The 9,994-nt window shown below is 34.7% G+C and overlaps 1 long non-coding RNA gene across 1 annotated transcript; it reads right to left on the reverse strand.

Annotated features, from left to right (window-relative positions):
• Positions 1 to 2,865: 2,865 nt before the first annotated feature.
• On the reverse strand, positions 2,866 to 8,066 carry LOC104761213 (uncharacterized). The gene is made up of 2 exons (XR_763108.3): positions 7,908 to 8,066; positions 2,866 to 5,016 (listed from the first exon to the last, which is right to left on the reverse strand). It is a non-coding gene; the product is annotated as an uncharacterized LOC104761213 (long non-coding RNA).
• Between the last annotated feature and the right edge of the window lie 1,928 nt (positions 8,067 to 9,994).

Raw genomic sequence — 9,994 nt, forward strand, 5'->3', positions numbered from 1 at the left:
TGTCGGGGAAGAGTGGTCTGCACGTTATGGTGGCAAAGGTATGGCGCGAACTGGACGGTTGTAAACAATGACCATAAACAAAAAGGGATTGTTTTGGGCCTAAAAGCAAACAGACCCAACTTAGTAAGCCTGGAAGAGGGTTAGTGTTTGGTCTAAGTCTTGGCGAGCAGCCTTTGACGGCGAATGGCAAGCGATTGTGGGTTGAGTTGGGAGTGTTGGTTGGTCTGGTGGTGCGTTTGTGCCAGATGGCGAGAATCGAGTGGAGAGTAAGGTCACATAAGTGATCCATGAGGCAGATCTTCTGGTTATACGGTTGGCTGCTGGTAATGATGATGGACAAGGCATGGGGAATATGCAGGAGGAGTCCCCTAGTGGAGGGAGAGCGGATTATCCGCTTAGCAAGATTCCTCGGTGGTTCCAGTTGCACCTTTTGAAGAAATTATGAATTATCTTTTTTGGAATTACCGGGGGGCTAATAAACCCAACTTCCATTGCTCGATACAATACCTGTTGAGACACACGATGGAGGAGAGAATGCGAGTCGTTTATGCAAAGGGTTAGGATTTGAGAACTCATTTCGGGTAGACGCGGTTGGGAAAAGTGGGGGTCTCTGGTTATTGTGGAGATATGACATTGGTTCTGTGGGGATCAGGAATTCTTCAGATCAGTTTATATACACACGGGTGGTTAATGGAGTGGATATCCTACATGTCATAGTCGTGTACGGTGCGCCTACAGTTATCATGAGGAGTGGCTTGTGGCATGAGCTTCACGACATATTATCTAGGATTGATGGACCAGTTCTCATGGGAGGAGACTTTAATACGATAGTTAGATTGGACGAAAGTTCAGGTGGTAATGGGATGCTTTCAGAAGATTATTTCTCTTTTGGGGATTGGATCAATGAGGAGTCTTTTATTCATATAAGTTTCTGCGGGAATAGGTTTACTTGGTATCGAGGGAGGGTTCAACATAATTTTGTGGCAAAGAGATTAGACCGTGTGCTATGTTGTACACATGCTAGACTAAAATGGCAAGAAGCTACTGTGTCGCATCTACCATTTTTAGCATATGATCACGCTCCTCTCTATATTCAGATCTTTCCAGTTGTGAGTCGGAATCTGCATCACCGACTGTTTAGGTTTGAGGCGGCTTGGTTGAGTCACGAGGGCTTCAAGGCTTTGTTAGAAGCTTCATGGTGGTGTGATCTAATGCGCTTAAGTCGACCTTGAAAAAGTGGAACAAAGAGATCTTTGGTGACGTTCATAAACAGAAGGAGGAGTTATTAAAAGAAATTCAAGGAGTTTAGGATGAGTTGGACATTGTACAGACTAATGACTTGTTACAGAAGGAAGCAGATTTAGTTCAGCGGCTGGATAAGGTTCTTGAGCAGGAAGAAGTCCTCTGGTTTCATAAGTCGCGGGAGAATTGGATTGGTCTGAGAGACCGCAATACCACTTTCTTTCACACCTTAACTATCATCAGATGATGCAGGAACAAGATAGAAACATTGAGGAATGATGCAGAGACTTGGTTGACTGATATATGTGAGCTAGAATGGCTGGCTATGGATTACTGTAAGCGAATATACTCTTTGGATGATGTGACTCAAGTGGTTGCCTGATTGCCACGTGATATATCATGGTTTTTACGGGTTTTAACCATGATATAGTGTGCTTTTTGAGTCTTTTGATTTGTTTTCTAGGATGTTTTAGAGTCGTTAGAGGTTTTCTAGGACTTTGGCACAGATGGAGCGGAGTGAAGCAATTTGGATCATTTAACCTGAGGAAACCAACTTGGAAGCGATTCAGAGTGATGGTGTCGATCGACACCGCTTTAGCATTGGTCGACACCCAGTTTAACCGACGAGAGAGCCAAGTTTTGGAAGTTTTAAAAATTGTCCCGAAGTTTTCCACAATTGTAACACAAGCTCTGACGTTTTTAGGACATATATATATATATATATATATATATATATATATATATTGTTTTTGGGTTTTAGAAACGCTTAAGTTATTTTCTAGCAGCTTTTTGCGAGTGATATATTGAGAACTTTTGAGAGAGACGAATCTGAATTCTTTTATAGAGAGAAGATATCTAAACTCCTTATTTTATTTTTCAATATTTATTGCATGTTATTCAGAATTATGTCTTGTTCTTCATTGAATATGTCTGAGTAGTTTGTTTGTTATGTTCAGGGTTTTTCACATGATTTTTATGATTTATTAGATCTCTTGCTTTTAGGGTTCATTATCTTTTATGATCTTCATCTTTGGTTGTTCTTCACATTAATTCTTGATTGGTCACCTATAATTAATATCTTAGGAAAATAAATTGATATGAGAATATAATTATTTTCCTGATTAAACCTTGGATGAGCAAAATTACTTTTTACAAAGAGATTTTATTTAATAATTTTGTGAACTTATCTAAACATGATTTTATTACATATTTTTAACCTAGACTTTTAGAAAGAGATTTGGATTTTCTGGTTTTAAATTTAGATAATAATTGTAGTGAGAACTGATTTATTTTATAAACGAGTTTAGATTCTAGATCTGATTTTTAATTGTTTGAATCCTAATTAATTTATTGATTTAATATTTCATAATTACCTAAGAAATTCCCTAGGCATAACTTTTTGATCATCTGAATTTACAACAATTAATTTAATATTTTGCATTGCTTTTCAATAATGAAATCAACATGTTTAGCGTAATAACAAAAATCCATAATTTATTGTGTTTGATCTTGAGTCTCTGTGGATTCGACCCCTAAGTACTACAATGATCTCTTATTTGAGAGAGTAGCTCTAGGGATTAATTTTAACATATCACCACCTGGAGGGTTTCAACGGTTATCATATGAGGATAAATTAAAATTTAGTAAACCAATAGTAGGGAATGAAGTGGAGACTACTCTGCGGGATATGGGATCTTACAAAGCCTCGTGGCCAGATGGTTAACAACCAATCTTTTATTTGAAATGCTGGGATGTGGTTGGTGAGTCTGCAGTACAGTTTTTGCTTCAGTTTCGTCTAGGTTTGAATGATTCTTTAGTTGTGTTAATCCCAAAAGTGGAGAAGCCAGAACGAATAACACAGTTCCGCCCCATTAGTCTTTGTAATGTTATTTTTAAGACGATTATTAAGGTGATTGATATGCGCTTGAAGTTGGTGATCTCGAAGTTGATAGGACCCGCTCAATCAAGCTTCATTCCAGGGAGGTTAAGTCTGGACAAGATTGTCATTGTGCAAGAAGCAGTCTATTCCATGAGACGCAAAAAGGGTCACAAAGGTTGGATGCTTTTAAATCTTGACCTTGAGAAGGCCTATGATAGAGTGCGCTGGGATTTTTTGGAGGATAGACTGGCTGCTGTTGGTTTGTCAAATATTTGGATTGGTTGGATCATGAAGTGTGTGAAGGATTCAAAGATGAATATTCTGTGGAAGGGAGAGCAGACTGAAGCCTTCACACCGTAGAGGGGTCTGAGACAGGGTGACCCTTTGTCACCATACTTATTTATTATGTGTTTGGAGAGGTGGTGTCAAATGATTGATAGAGATATCGTTGGAAAGGAGTGGCCAGGGGGGTCCCCACTCTCGCACATTTGGTTTGTCGACGATCTGATCCTCTTTGCTGAAGCCTCAGTCTCTCAGATAAAAGTTATCAGAAGGATTTTGGAGCAATTCTGTATTGCGTCTGGTCAGCGAGTGAGCCTGGATAATTCGAAAATCTTCTTTTCTGAGAATCTGTCCAGGGATATGCAGAAATTGATATCGGATGAGAGTTGCATTATGTCCACCAAAGACTTGGGTAAATACTGGGGTATGCCCATTCTGCAAAAGAGGGTGAATAGAGCAATGTTGAAAGAAGTGTTGGAACGAGTTTCCTCTAAACTCGCAGGATGGAAAGAATGGTGTCTGAGCTTTGCGAGGCGTACGAATCTCACGAAAGCGGTTCTAGCAGCTATACCAATTCACACCATGAGCGTGATCTTTTTGCCTAAAGTTTTGCTTGATGATCTGGAGAAAGCGTCACGAACTTTCCTCTGGGGGAGAACTATGTAGAAACGCAAGCATCATCTGATTGCATAGGAACGAGTATGTACCCAAAAGAGGGAAGGGGGTTTGGGCATCAAGCGTGGTCATGCTATGAACAAGGTACTACTAGCAAAGGTGGGGTGGAGATTATTACATGATCGGGTCAGCTTGTAGGCTAAAGTGTTAATGTGTAAGTATAAGGTTGGTGACACCCATAATCTACACTGGCTGGTGTCGAAGGGAACTTGTTCTTCATTGTGGCGTAGTGTGGTGACTGGCATAGGGAGGTGGTCTTGCCGAGACAGAATTGTGTCTTGGGTGAGGGGAGAGAGGTTCATTTTTTGAAGGACATGTGGCTGACAAACAAGTATTTCTTGGATTTGATGCAAGGGGCGGTACCGAAGGACCACATTGATGAACATGCCAGTGATTTATGGAACGATGAGGTGGACTGGTCTCTTGGTCGTCTTATACCATGGATTTACGAGAAGATACGGTTGAGGTTGGGAGCTGTTGCAATAGATAGCTTCTCTGGAGCTCAAGACCATATATCGTGGGGAGAGACCTTCAATGGTCAGTTTACAGTTCAGTCTGCCTATGATATGCTGACTCAGAATAACATGGAGGGACCAAATCTGGAGAAGTTCTGTAATAAGAAGGTCAATAGCTATAATATGATTTTCTTTTAATTTATATAACAAATAATAATATCTTTGTTTCGAGTTAATTGATAACTTTTTGTTAAATATGAGAATATGAGATGACTGATGTAAATTTGGTAGGATACCAATAATAACCGAGAGATTTATCGTTGCTATTTGCAATTTCATAAATCGATTATAACTTTAGTCGACACCAATGAGAAGTCTTTAAACGAATTCTAAATTCGTTACGATGCATCTCTCCGTGACCTTTTCACCACTTCCACGTTTGCACCATAAATTGGTTCGTTATCCTCCAAAACAATCTAAAACCTATAACCATATACAATGACCAACAGAAACATTTGAACTCAAATACAAATTGTATATCAGCTACCAGATCGTTATGGTGCAATCTATAACAATTATATCAATTCAAAGAGACTAACTAAGTACAACTCAATTTTATCTAATAATACATTTGATTAATCATATAAATAAGAAATAGAGATTCGTATCCAGTATCCACGGAAACTAGTAAAATATGGTGAAGGAATATCCTTCCTTTTAAGTAATTCAAAGGGCACTCTCTACAAATTTTGTCTTTCCAAAACAACCAAAGTGAATAATATAACTCACATCACTTGAGGCACTTCAACAGTTTTTCATATAATAGTTTATTTGTACTTATTTCATAAGAAATCACTGTCTTCATTGGAAATCGATTCACTTATGTGATACTATAGTTTAATTTCGTTTGCATTACGTTTCAAAGTGGTCGATCTTTTTGTTATCATTCTTCTTCTAGCAATTGGTATCGCCATTTATATATAGTATGATGCATATATTCATATATATATATATATATATATATGTTTTATTTATAGTAAATGCACATACATAACTTTTGAAACTAAATGTATGAATGTCCCTTGGCCATCTAGCTACGAATTAAAAGATATTGATAAACTCTCTATTATTTCACAATTACATAACGTTGTGAATTATATATATTAATTTTTTTTTTTTTTTTTTTTTTTTTTTTTTTTTTGTAGTAGAGCATTTCCAATTGATTTTTCCACTTTTTCTTCAAAACAGAGTTACTCTGTTTTAACTCTGTTTTATAGGAATGAGTTTTTTTTCTTTTCTAATCCTACTAAATTTCTAATTATAAAAACAAATTCCAAATGTTAGTGTAAATCGAAAATGAAATTTTCTAAATATATATTTTTAAAAACAGAGTTTTCTGGTTTAGAGTTAGAATAGTATTACCGATTTTTTACTCGAAAATAAAATTTAAAACAAAATATAGAGTTAGAATTATATCTAAAATTCTCTGACATATAGTAAAGTTAGTGCAGTTTCTAGTGTTCTTTAGATTTATTAACACAAAAATAAACTATGAAATAAAGAAAGAGACAAGAGAAGAGTGATTAAACAAAAATAGAACCTGGGTTAAAGATCCTTAGAAGTGAACTATATGGATTATTATTGAATTAATTACTAATTCTTTGATATATATTTTTGAGAAGGAACTACACTACACAGCATCTTTTGGCTTAACGTGGCAGCTTACGAGGATTGAGAAAGATTTGGTTAGGAAACACAATGCCAAGAATCACTCATGTTGGAGTATTGATAATTCTTCTAACACGTACAACTCCAAAATTTGTGATTAGCTTTGCTAATTAATTGATTTTAAGGATAGGGGGTACTTACTTCCTAGGACTGAAGAGCCAATTACACTTGTTATTGGTCTATCGAATTACTAATTTAATATTGAGATTTCCACATGTACAGAAGATTTGACAATTAATGCTAAAATATTATTGAAGTTTTTTATTAGCATTCCTTAAAACAAAATTGCATAAAATACTAGGGAGGATAAAAAAAACATATATATATCAGTTTCTCTAATTGAAAAAAAGTGGAGAATTTTTGAATATACTCTCATGTACATAAAATAGACTTTCTAAATTATTTTATGATGCAGCAATAATTTGAAGTTGATGAGATACATTGTAACATTAATAATACCAATGTTGCCACATGCATAAGTACCTTATATTGATCATATTCAGGAGATTCTGTCTCCTTGGCTTGTGCTTAAGAAACACACACAAAATAATTATTTAAAAACCCGAGCTAACCCTTTGACTAATTCAGAATCGTTATAGTATATACTCCTATTGACTATAGAGCGGCCTCGAAAGGCCAGGCCAAAAAAAACTGAATCCTACTATATCAGATTTAATAATACTTGCATAGTCTCGGGACTATGGAAACGACAAACTAAACTAGAGAGAATGGCACAAGTTTCATGAAAGCTAAGCGACTCAGAGAAATTACCTATTGTATTTATGTTTGATTTTCTTTTAAAAAATCAATTATGTCACCACGAAAAGTTGTGTGAATGACACGAATGCTCTAATTGCTTGGTCGAATTTTAATTATATGCATGTAGGAAATGTAACTAATTGTCTTTTGCATCTCAAAATGTTTACATTTGGTAGAAAAATGTTTGACGATTTTCAATTGTCATAAAAATGAAATGATCTGTTGATAATATATATTCTTGGTAACATATCATAGAAAATGACGCCTCCGGACATAAATTGTCCAAGCGTTACAAAAAGTACTAGGACATAAATTATGAGTATAGAAATATTAACTAATGATTATCACAGTGGCTATGACCAATATGAAGATGCATAAACCATGGAGACAAAGAAACAAAGGATACGACGACAGAGTGGGTACTAGCTATGTTTTGGGAACGAAACAACAACGAAAACCGTAATAAGTTCATCACTCTGTATTAATAATTAAACGTGATTAGAGCATTGAGCAGTTACAATGTTTATAATAGAAATATCATCGTCAATTATTGTGTATGCCTCTTCATCAAACAAGCAATAATTATCTTATTTACACCATCCATTTTTTTTTTAATTCAAAACATTTAGATATATACAACATACATGACAAACAGCAGCAGTTAGATCATACAAGGTCTCTAGTCAGCATCTAGTTGCTGTCGATGAAAACATTTTTTTTTTCTAAAGGAAAAAGAACCTAACCCGTAAAACATACGGATTCAAAGAAAATGAACAAAGGGATGATGTCAAGAAAATATATACGAGTAGCCTCTTTACACAAATTAATTCAAAATATACATATGGCATTGAATAATAAGGAAGTCAAAAATTGAGAATTGAGCTCACCAATAAGAGATTATAATCGATCACAGTTATCCTCGATACTTCCCACTTTGGAGCAATAGCCAATAGTGAACAAACTTGAAAATCCTTGATATGGTGAAAGAAGTATAGTCTAGATACATTTTTTTCATAGTGTTGTGAAAACAAAAATGTCCCTCATATAGATCCTAAAATAATGATTGAACCATATATATACTTGGAGCCTTGGAGGTTTGATAATTATTTGCTACTGTGAGGACGAAAATTAATTTTGCTATTAATGGTCAGAGGCCATTTGATGCAAATTGGCTTAACTAGATTTAGTGTTTGAGACTTTTGCCCTACATGAAAGGGTATTAATGAAAATGCGGGTGCTAGTTGCAATAGAAATATAATCCCAATAACAATTGATAATTTTGTTTATCGAAATTATCATTTATAGTCCTATAAATTTCATTCATAGCTAAAATATAAGTAGTTTAATATATATTACACTCATAAGTTGGCCTTTGTGTTCATGGATTAGCTTATTGGCATTTGCACATATAGTTTCCACGTAGATTACATGTATGTTTAGATGTAATTGTATGCTAATTGCTAAGTAGTTAATATTCTAATCGAAGACAGAACCATAAATGTATAGAATATACATATATTCTCGGTTTACGCACGTGTCCTCTCGTATATCATCATTCATCACTCCACTTAATATTACTATAAGCGTAATAGCGAATAAGATACAACGAGGTTGATCCCTACTATGTTAACAAATAGATTAAATTGTAAGAAAGACCTAATAGGCCACAGATTTCTCAAATTATTGAAGTCAAATCATAGATAGAAAGTGGTGGGCTTGAAGGAGACAAGACAACGGAAGTGAACAAAGAAAGAGGCTTTTGCTGTTCATTCCACAGCCTCACTTTTGGTCTTTTGATTAGCTTCAATAGTCACTTTTTAATTCAAATTTTATTCATCGTCCTATCGAAATGACCAAAAGCCGTACACACAAATAGTGATACTTAATTATTTTATATGTAAGGATTCTTGATTCATTTGGAGAGACAGATTCCTTGTAAGCCCAAATGCTTATGGGACTAGTCTTATATCATACGTGTTATTTATTAACCAATGGCTAGTTGAAGTCTATGATGCATTATTGACTTTGTTTCGTTTTATTCTGATAAAGACGAAAACAAGTTAGAGCTAGGGTCTTGTCGCTAATTTATTGGTGTTGTAGTTGTATATACCGACTTAGAATTTATAATCATAACTAACAATGTTTATTCTAAGGACGTATCTCGTACGGTGTGCATGCAACCCCAACCAAATACTCATGCATTTGACTTTTCCTTTCGGGCGTCAAAAAGACGTTTAAACATTTTCAACTATATTTAAAAGGGTTTAAGTATATACTAGTCTTCTTCAAAGATATGTTGAGTTTGACGAGTGACGACAACAACAAAAACTAGCTAGTCTCTGCAAATAAGGAATGAAAAAAATTGCAAGTCCTTGATAGTACAAGTGGATAGTGGATACCATCACTATTGTATAACCACGTATCTCTTCGTTGCTGGTTTTAGAACTAACCGATATATTCGTAAATTACAATATAGAGAACTTAAACAGAATAGTTACAATATTCACATTTATATAACTGAATTCTAATACTAGATACTTAAGTGGTAAAACTTAAAATCGTTTAAAAGTCTTCATTTGGTCATTTTAACATATTGGGGAAAAATTCATACATATTTCATATTAATTTCTTTCAGAATCATTATATTTTTTTTTATCTTTTATTATATACTCCCTCCGTTTCATAATATAGAATGTTTTACAGGTTTTTCTTTGTTTCATAATATAAGATGTTTTCAACTTTTTTTAGTAATTTTTACATTACTTTCCTATTTTTTTATTATTTATTTTATGCAGTTTTGTTTATGATTGGTTGAACTATTTTAAAGTGGTTATTTCTTAATCTGCGTGCTTTCACTCCAAACATGTTATATTTTGAAATGGAGGGAGTATATGGTAGCAAGATTTTGATGGAAACTGAAAACTTAGCAATGAGTGATAATGAACATCACAAGTGCTAACTTTATATAGCTGTT

This window comes from Camelina sativa, chromosome 18, assembly GCF_030686135.1.
Source record: "Camelina sativa cultivar CO46 ecotype springtype chromosome 18, ASM3068613v1".
Lineage (NCBI taxonomy): Eukaryota > Viridiplantae > Streptophyta > Magnoliopsida > Brassicales > Brassicaceae > Camelina > Camelina sativa.